Genomic DNA, 9,929 nt, shown 5'->3' on the forward strand with positions numbered 1-9,929 from the left:
CGCTGCCGTGTCGCCCCTTCAGGGCACGAGGTCCGCGGGCCTCGCCTCTGACCTCCGGGCCGCACACCCCGGCGCGCTGCCGGACCCGAGCGCTGGCGACAAGGACAGCCGGCGCCGCGACAGTGCGCGAGGGGCGGGGCTCCCCGGGGCCTCGCCCCCGTATAGCCCGCTCACCGCTCCAGGGGCGTCAGGCCGGGCCCGGGCCACCCCTCCGGCCACCTTGCTGGCCGGTGCCGCGACGCACTAGCCCCGAGCCCGCCCTGCTCGCCGGGGGGCGCCGGTCCAGGGGACGCGGAGCGGGCCGTCGTGCCGCCACCCCGCAGAGGCGGGGGGGGGGGGGGGGGGGGCGGGGGGGGGGGGGGGGGGGGCGGGGGGCGGGGGCGACATCTCCGCGGTGTCTTGAGACCCTTGGGGACCCCAAGGCGCCCCGTCCCGGGACACGTGGCCAATCCTGCAGCAGGGTGCCCCTGGCCGACCCCGTGATCCTTGTCCATCCAGTACCTCCACCCATTATCCACATTCAGAGCCCGCAGCAAGCACGAGTGGCCCCCCCCACACCCCCAACAGTCAGGACCCTGCCCTTCACCTCCTACTGCCACTGCCACCAGGCTGAGGGCACTCCCTGGGCTCCCCCACACTGTCCCCGCGCTGTCTCGGGGGCTTCAGACTTCCAGACTGGGTGATCTGGGTCCCTTGTGGTGACCCAAGGCTGCATGTGCTTAAACCTCTGCAGGCTGGGGAGAAGGCCGGTGGAGCGGCCACGGGTGCTGGGGCAGTGAGGAAGGGGGCAGTGCCTTAGCTGTCCACACTGTCCAGACTGTCCAGACTGTCAAGAGGAAACCTGTCGTAATTAAAACCAGTGGCAGGAATAAGAATAGCTATTTATTGAGCAGTTACTATGTGCCAAGTCTATTTCACACATTAACGTTTAAACTCCACAGCACCTTATATGAGAGAGGTTCATCCGGTTTTACCGATAGGGAAACAGGAAGAGAAACTGAATGCCACAGAATTAGTGGCAGCTATTGCTGGCAGAGAGCCCTGCGGGCCCGCAGCGACCAGCAGGCTAGCCGTCGCCCTCACTACCTTTTCTCTCTCCTACAATGTGAGGTCAGCTGCCCTTGGCTCTTGGGAGGGCCTGATGAATCTCTCTCTGCAGCCGATCTTACCCCCTCCCCACCTTGATCCTTCATTCACCGTCCCTCTTTTTCTGGGCAAACCTGTAAGCCCCCTCCCCCATTCTTCATCCCCACCCCCTCCTACCTTCAGCCCAGGTAAATCCAGAGCACTAAGAGGGGAAGAGGCTGACAGGCCTCTGGGACTTCAGGCTCTGGTACCCTCTTCCTTGACAGAGGGCCCAGGTAGAGGTCAAAAGCCTGGGAATGACATTTTGGTGAATCGACTTTTCGTTGAGCTTCGGAAAGTTCTAGGTTCCTCACTCCCAGTGCCCATGGTTCTCAAACTAGTCACCGGAGAGTCACCTGGAGAACCTGGTAACCTGGCCAAGGCCCAGCCCGGTCCCACTTCACCGAGCCTGGGCCCCAGGGCAGCCTTTCAACTCTACAGCTGCAACCGGGGCCTCTCAGATTAGGCAGATAAGTGAATTTGGTATTTTGGGAGCCCCGTTGGTTGCCGCTAATGATCAGTCCACAAACCTCTTTCCCGATGACTCGGAAAGTGAAGACCTTCGGAAACCACCAGTCTGTGGGAAAGATACCCCAATCCTGGCCAGCCAAGTGATGATGGGCCGTCTCACCTCTGTGTCTGGTCGGGCAGGGGTGCAGAGCCCCTCAGGACCCCTTCCACCCACTCCTGTGCCCCTCCGGGGCAGACCTGCCCTCCCCGGGACAGGAAGCTGTCCCCAGCTCTTAGCTGATTGGGAAGAGGCAGCGGACTGCAGGGCCCCTGCTTGGGAGGAGGGCTGGAGCCGCGAGTGGGTGGGGTCCAGGAGGTTCCAAGAAGGTCGTCTACCAAGAAAGAACCCGAGAACTGAGAGACTTCTCTCATAGTCTGAGCTCGGTTTCCAAAAAGAGCACTTGAGTTACTCCTGTTCTCTGAGCAGCTGGTGCTAATATGCGTCCGGGAAGGACACGAAGCCTTGGAAAATGACCACGATTTTGGTGACCATGGGTCAGTGATTGTTGTTGTTGTTGTTGTTGTTTTTACATTTATTTATTTTGAGAGAGGCAGAGACAGCGTGAGCAGGGGAGGGGCAGGGAGAGAGAGGGAGAGAAAGAGAGAGAGGGTCCGCACTGTCAGCACAGACCCTGACGTGGGGCTCGAACTCACAAAACTTGCAGATTGTGACCTGAGCTGAAACTGAGAGTTGGACGCTTTACCTACTGAGCCACTCAGGTTCTCTGATGGGTAATTTTTTTTTTAAAAAAAGCTTTCCATTTGGACGCAGTGATGGGTAAACCCTGTAAGCACATCTTTTTTTTTTTTTTTAACATTTATTTATTGTTGAGAGACAGAGAGAGACAGAGCATGAGCAGGGAGAGGGGCAGAGAGAGAGGGAGACACGGAATTCGAAGCGGGGCTCCAGGCTCCGAGCTGTCAGCACAGAGCCCGACACAGGGCTCGAACCCACGAACAGCAAGATCGTGACCTGAGCCGAAGTCGGACGCTTAACCGACTGAGAAACCCAGGCGCCCCAAGCACATCTTCACCTACACCCTGGTGGCATTTGAAATGCCCAAATCCAGAGTGCACACGCAGAGGGAGCCTGGGCAGAGGCTCATCCAGTAAGGGGTGTTAGGAGTCGTGTTCTTTGACGAAACGGTGGTGCTCGGGTCTGTGGAGGCCCACAGGTTTGGATGGGCGCCTGTCCCCCAACAGCCGGCACAGCCCAGCGCCTAACACCTTTGAAGGAGGACTTTGGCCACAGCCATTCCTGCCTCGGTCTGTACTTTCTGATTATGCCCTCGTTTCCAGCTCATCTTTTAACTCAGGCGAAGCGCCCCCTGGTGGGAGCCCCAACTACCCCCTCAGGCAACACGCACCGCCCGGAGCCGGGGAGACCCCGCGTGATTGACCCCAAGACAGTGATGGACCTGACCTTCGCTGCCCACCTGCACGGACCTACCACCTGTGCCCCACTTTTCCTGACCCCAAACCCAAGTATTTCCCGCACTTTGGGGACAGTCTTTGAAACACCCACCGTCTTCCCCTGTGTCCCCCCCCACCCACCACGCCAGAGGGATGCTGTGACCTGGCCTGGGAAAAGGCTGGCTGATCCCACCTTCCACTGGAGGCGAACTTGACATACGGGCTGCTTGATCCGGGTTGAACTGTGTTCTCCCCGCAATTCACATGTCACAGTCCCAACCCCCGGTACCTGAAAATGTGACCTTATTTAGAAACAGGGCGTTTTGCAGATGTAATCAAGTTAAAATGAAGTCGTCAGGGTGGGCCCTAAGTCCAACGTGGCTGGTGTCCTTAGGAAGAGAGGAAGACGAGACGGGGAGATGATGGCCACATGGAAGCCACGGCCAGAGGCATGGAACAGACGCTCCTTCACAGCCCCCGGAAGGAGCCAGCCCCGGGGACACCTTGATCTTGGGCCTCTCGCCTCCACAGCCAGAAGAGAATCACTTTTGTCTGGTGAAGCCGCCTGGTCCGTGGCTCCCGGTTACGGCCGCACCCACTGCCTGCCTCCGAGTTCCAGCTTCGCTTGGGCGTGCCACCTGCTAGCCATCAAGCTTGCCCCTCGTGGTCCAAGGTGACCGGCATTGGTCCCGAAGAAGCTGACCGTCCTGAAAGCACAGGCTGGCTGGGCTCAGCTGACATCGCGTGTCGCAGATTTTCCGAGGCCTTTCCAGTTTCAAATGTTCCGTCACCAGAGACGGCGAATACGGATGTTAGTCCCAGAAACAGTCATCACTGTCCCCAGGTTTCCCCGGCCAGAGTGCTGTCTCTGATGTTGGCGACAAGGGATGTCGGTCTCCAGAGACTTAACCACTGTTACAGACACACTTGTATCCGCCCCCTTCCATATTCCTATGCTGAAGCCCTACCCCTTCAAAGTCATGGCTTTTGGATTGGGGCCCCTGAGAGGTAAATAAAGTTAAACAGGATCGCGGGGGTCATAAGAGGCAGGGCCTGATCTGATAGGATTAGGATCCTTATGATGAAATGTGGAAGTTTTGGGTTTGCGAGCAAACGGCTAAGAAAATTCTCGAGACGTTTTTGGTGCAAAAAGGTGATTTTATTGCAGCACCGGGACAGGGCCCGTGGGCAGAAAGAGCTGCACTGGGCTTGTGAGGAGAGACTGATGATATACTTACAAGTTAGTGGGGGGTTAGGGATGGCATAAGTCTCTAAGGAATTTGGAAGCAAGGCTTTTAGGACCTTGAGGGGCTCGTGACTGTTAAGATAAAGTTATTTTTAATCTTTATTTTTCCTAATTTTGTTTAATGTTTATTTATTTTTGAGAAAGAGAGAGAGAGAGCGGGAGAGCACCAGCAGGGGAGAGACAGAGAGAGAGGGAGACAGAGAATCCAAAGCAGGCTCCCCGCTGTCAGTGCAAAGCCCAGCACAGGGCTTGAACCCACAAACTGTGAGATCGTGACCTGGGCTGAAGTCGGACGCTCAACCGCTCAACTGCTCGACTGACTGAGCCCCGCCAGGCGCTCCTGTGTTGAGTCTTGAACAAAACATAAACATAAAGGCTCTAAGGCAGCCATGAGTTGCTCGAGGAAGGTCACACTCTGCGTGTTTCCGGTGTCTGTCAGCGGGCTGTGAGCTGTCAGGAGATTTAAGTGACATTTCTCTTGCTTTGTTTCCCTCATCACATAGAAGAAGGAACAGCAGAGAGCCGGCTCTCTGTGCGTGAAGTGCGGAGGACAGGAACGAGAGCACGCGCTGAGCGGGGGCATCAGAGCAAGTCCAAGTGGAATCTTCGACTTGGAGCGTCCAGAACCGTGAGAAAATAAAGGTGGGTGGTTTAAGCCGCCCAGCCTGTGGTGTTTTGTGGCGGCCTGAGCGGGCATCCTTTTTTTTGCCTTACAAATCATGCATTTCTTCACGGCCCTGCCGCTATTTTCAAAATGCACTGCCTCGAAGACTGTAACTGCGGGCCAGGAAGGCGCACACGAGGTGTGTCTGTCCCAACGCCGGCTTTATTCGGTCATAAAGCGAAGTTAGTCATACTTATAAAGCAGGTTCAGGATTCCAGACTCAGTGATCTTTTACCACGTGGTCAGATGTGTCTTCTTACGCGGCAGACAGAGCAGAACCGAGGACAGGCGCCCCAACACGCAAGATAACAGAGCGGTTAGGAAGTTAACGAACTGAACTCGAAGTCAGTCTGCGGACCTGGGGTTGAGATAAGGCCTCTGTCTGTCGGGTCCGGGTCAGCGCTCGGCGCTCACTGCTCAAACAGCGGAGGGTCTCTGTTTCTTTTGGAGATGAACCGTGTGACTCTTGATCTCGGGGCGGTGAGTTCGAGCCCCATGTTGGGTGTAGAGACTACTTGAAAAAAAAAAAAAACCAACAACCAGGCAATAACTGAACCTGAAGCTTGGATTACAGGTTGTTTTTTATTTGAACAGATTATCTTTTTTGCTTCCCTCTGGGGAATAGCCAAGGTTTTTTGGAACCTTTTGAGCGCTTTGGCTCAGTGACTCCAGGAGCACTAGAGAACGCCCTAGATTCTTTCCTGACCTGTTCCAGGTGTGGTTTTCTATTTCTTAATCCTCAAACACGCTCGTCTGGTTTGAAGCTGACCCTGCAGTCTCCAGGTCAATGAGCTGGTCACTATGACAACCTCCAGGCTGGGCTGTCCTTGATCCCCAGTCTCCACCTGAAACAGCTCCACACCATCTGGAGAGTTTTCTCCCGAGAGTTCAGAAGAATGTGTGATAAGTGTCGTCTTAAACCCAGGGTGGGGCGATCTCTGCTCAAGGTTCCCACCTGAGAAATAACCTTGAGCCTCATTGTCTCTTCCTGACCAGACTCTATTGGAAATGTTTCTTCTTTCTCCTTAGTAATACTTTAATTCAGAAAAGACTCAAAATCTGGGCCAACGGCCAGGAAATCAGACCCTCAAGGGGCCTGTTGGGGCAAATTATTCACAGAGAAAGAACAGAGGGAAAGTGAGGGGATTCACTCTCGTACTGGGAGCTCCATGCCCGGGAGTGGCTGGGTTTTCATCCCATCTAATGGGAAGCCATTGGCTGACCTGGATGGCGTGGGGTTCCCTTCACGGCAGCTGCTGTTCCTTACTGTGCCCCACAGAGATTCGCAAACATCCCTCGGGGGCCTCCAGCTGTAAGAGAAGCTCATGTCGCAGAGAACTTGGGGGGATGACGACCATTACAAGGAAGAAAATGAAGCCGCTCGCAGTCCCACGGTCTTGGGGGCGTATGGCTTTCTCGTCTTCTCTCCGGGCACGTCGGTGTGCTTTTACACGAATGTGGCAAGTGCTCAAGAAACACAACAATGTTAGGGGCGCCTGGGGGGCTCCGTCGGCTAAGCGTCCGACTTCAGCTCAGGTCGTGATCTCACAGTTCGTGAGTTCAAGCCCCGCGTCGGGCTCTGTGCTGACAGCTCGGAGTCTGGACCTGCTTTGGACTCTGTGTCTCCCTCTCTCTCTGCCCTTCCCCCACTCGTGTTCTGTCTCTGTCTCTCAAAAATGAATAAAAACACTCAAAAAAATTAAGAAACATACCGACATTGTGCTCTGTAGACAAAGATTGGGATTGTAGTTGATTATGTATATTCGTATATTTTTCTACCTCCCACACGTCGTCTGATGTTCTCGGTGACCTTTGATGCCTACGTGACTTGCATCGCATGAACTTACAAGAATTTAATGAATCCTCTTATTAAATAGTCAGGTTGTGCCCAGTCTTTCACTGTTGTAAATAATTCACTGGCCTTGCTTGTAAGTGAATCTTTGTGTGCATTTCTGATTACTTTCTTAGTATAACTTCCTTGCAGTGGAAAGGCAGGTAAAAGAGTGGTTTGCATCTTTTGATTCTTAGTATATGGACGTATTGTCAAATTACACTTGAGGAATGTGTGTAATGTACATTCCTGTCAGCCCTCAATGATGATTTCAGCTCAGCTTTGTTGGGATTAGGTATCTGTATTTTTAAAGGCTCCTTGAAAATTGGCAAGCCAAAAACACAGGAGGCGTTTTTAGGTACGAGTTTGTACAATTTCTCCCTAGAGTTTTACGGAAGATCAAAAGTGCAAATAAAAGGGCTTAATCTAATTGTGGAAGCTGAATTTTTAACGTTTGTTTTTTAACTTTATTTATTTGTTCTTTGGCAGGGCGGGTGGGGGGGGTGGGGAGTCCCAAGCAGGCTCAGCGCTGTCAGCATAGAGCATGACGTGGGGCTTGATCCCATGAACCGTGAAATCATGACCTGAGCTGAAATCAAGAGTCCGTGCCTGAGCCACCCGGGCGCCCCGTGGAAGCTGGAGTTTTAGAGGCAGAGGATCTTCCGTTTGCTTCCGAAACCACACAAAGAAGGCTGACCTGGACCGGGTCGTGCATCGTCAGAAGCCACCAGTGCACACATCTCAGCGCCTGCGGTCCTCACTATGCCCGAGGTCCCCTCCGCTCACCAGCGCCTCATCTGGAGAAGAGGAAGGTCAGGTCCTGCACAGTTCTCGTGGAAATCACCCCTGGCCATAAACGTGGGGCATTCGATATATGCTGGGGGTGAATCAAACCCGCTTTCCCACCAGACTGGAACTCCATTAACACGGGGAACAGGGCTGTCCTGTACCCCAACATCTTCACTGTGCTGATTGGTGGTAGTCAAATAAATGTTGGGTGGAGGGAGGTGGGGGGAGGGTTGGATGGGAGGTTGGGTGCGTGTGTGCGTGTTGAGAACAGTCAGTTTCCCAAACACTTAAACGTGGAACTACCATATGATCTGGTAATCCCACTTCTGGAGAGACGCCCAAAACGACTAAAAGCAAAAGAACTCCCAGATACCACGCACCCACGTTCGCAGCAGCGCTCGCTCACAAGAGCCAAAGAACCAAGTATCCATCGAGGCAGGAACGGATCAGCAAAACGTGGCACGTGCTTGTTGAAAAGAAAACCGCAGGTCCGAAATGGCATCACGCAGACTGAGCTCCCAAACCGGGGCTTCGGCTCTAACCTCACCGCAGGCGCAACTTCCCCCAGAAATGTGGTCCATCGATCAGCACCAACGAGCCGACCGCTCGGGCCCTCTCCCTCCTCCGGAGAAAGATGAGGTCAAGTGCGTGATAAGGCCCCTCGCCTCTCCCTGCACAGGAAACTGGCTTTGCCCGGAAAAATTCTTTCGCGGATAACCTTCTATCCCACCCTCCTTCCGTAAAAACCATCCGATTTGTACACCTCCTTGGAGCACCCCCTCTGCTTGCCAGATGGCTGTGTTGCCCGATCCGTGAATCGGTTAATAATTAGATTTTTAAATTGATTGGTTGAATGTTTGTTATTTAACAATGCGGTGTCTCCCCGATCGCGTGGGGGGCCCCAAATGTGGCATGATGATCCCTATACCGCCTGGTTTGCCCAGGTGGTGAAAGAACTCACCCGCGGCAGCACAGAGGAGGTAGAGGTTTATAGAATGCATGGCCAGGGACTGGGGGGGGGCAGGGCAGCGGAGAAGGGACTGTCTGCATGGAGGCAGTGGGTGGGGGCTGTCTTTAAAGGGGGAAGGGTAGGGGCATGGGGACAAATGGAATCTTCCCTTTCTTGGTACCTGTGTCTGGATGAAAGTAGCCCATTGGTCAGTTAGGGCCTCTGGGTATTTTGAGGCGGGTCGCCCGATGTGCCTGTAAGTGGTAGTGTAGGGCTAACCTGTAGCCTTGAGAAATAACAGCTTTGTTTTGACACTGTAGGTTAGGAGGTAACAGCCTTGTCCTATCAATCAAGGGAACAAAGGTTCAAGGAAAATCAACTGGATTAGCGTTTGACTGGATTGGGGCAAGGGCACGTCTGAACTGTTTCTACCCCCATCTGGGAACTATCTCTTTGTTCTGTTCCCAGGTGATGATAAGACGACGTGGTCGGCTATAAAAACTCTGTACCCCGGCTGTTCGAGGCTGCACTCTGATCAAGAGTGTCGGTCCCGATCAGTCGGCCTTGCCTCTCATTGTGATAAACTTTGCTGGGACTGTCACTGGTGCCCGTAGCATTCTGTTCAGGAGTCGTGTGGATGCAACAGGCCTGGGTGTCGAGGTGGCCGTGGTCACTGGGGGCCCTTTCGCCTTGCTCTACTGCCGTTGTTCAAGCCTGTGGCCTAGAAGCAGCCTCTACGAGCAATACATACAACACACTATTGTTCGGCCTCAAAAAGTAAGAACATTCTGACACCGGCCGTACCGCGGATGAGCCTTGAGCACACGGTGCTCACTGATAGGACCCGGACACAAAAGACGATACTGTGCGAGTCCGCTTACACGAGGAGACGCCGAGACGGAAGGCAGGACGGTGGGCGCCAAGGCTGGGGGAGGGGCTGGGGGGGTCTGTGTATCGTGGGGACAGAGTTCCTGTTCCGGGAGATGGAGAGTCCAGGAGACGGAGGGAGGGGTTGGCTGCACAACCGAGTGAATGGACTCAACGCCACCGGCCTGTCCACGTAAAATGGTCAAGAAGGTAAAAGCACGTTTCGTATGTTTTGCCGCAGGCTTGGGGTAAGATCCAGTGTAATGAAAGCAAGTTCCCTATTCTCCCAGAGCCTCCGTATCAGATTTAGCATAATAAGCCCAAGTGATGGACCAAGGGCTGAAAAACATCCCTTTAGGACAAAACACAAAACCGGGGCTGTGGCTGGGGGTTCTGGTTCATTCCGGACGCTGCTGGAGGGCTGTTGCTGGCACAAGCAGAGACTGGGCCTGTGGGCGGCCAGGCTGGGTTGGGGACTGGGGCCGAGAGCCTTCCTGCCAGGGAGGGGCCTGTCCCCGGAGGTCCCCAGGGCGAG

The sequence above is a fragment of the Panthera tigris genome, chromosome C2 (genome assembly GCF_018350195.1).
Source record: "Panthera tigris isolate Pti1 chromosome C2, P.tigris_Pti1_mat1.1, whole genome shotgun sequence".
Lineage (NCBI taxonomy): Eukaryota > Metazoa > Chordata > Mammalia > Carnivora > Felidae > Panthera > Panthera tigris.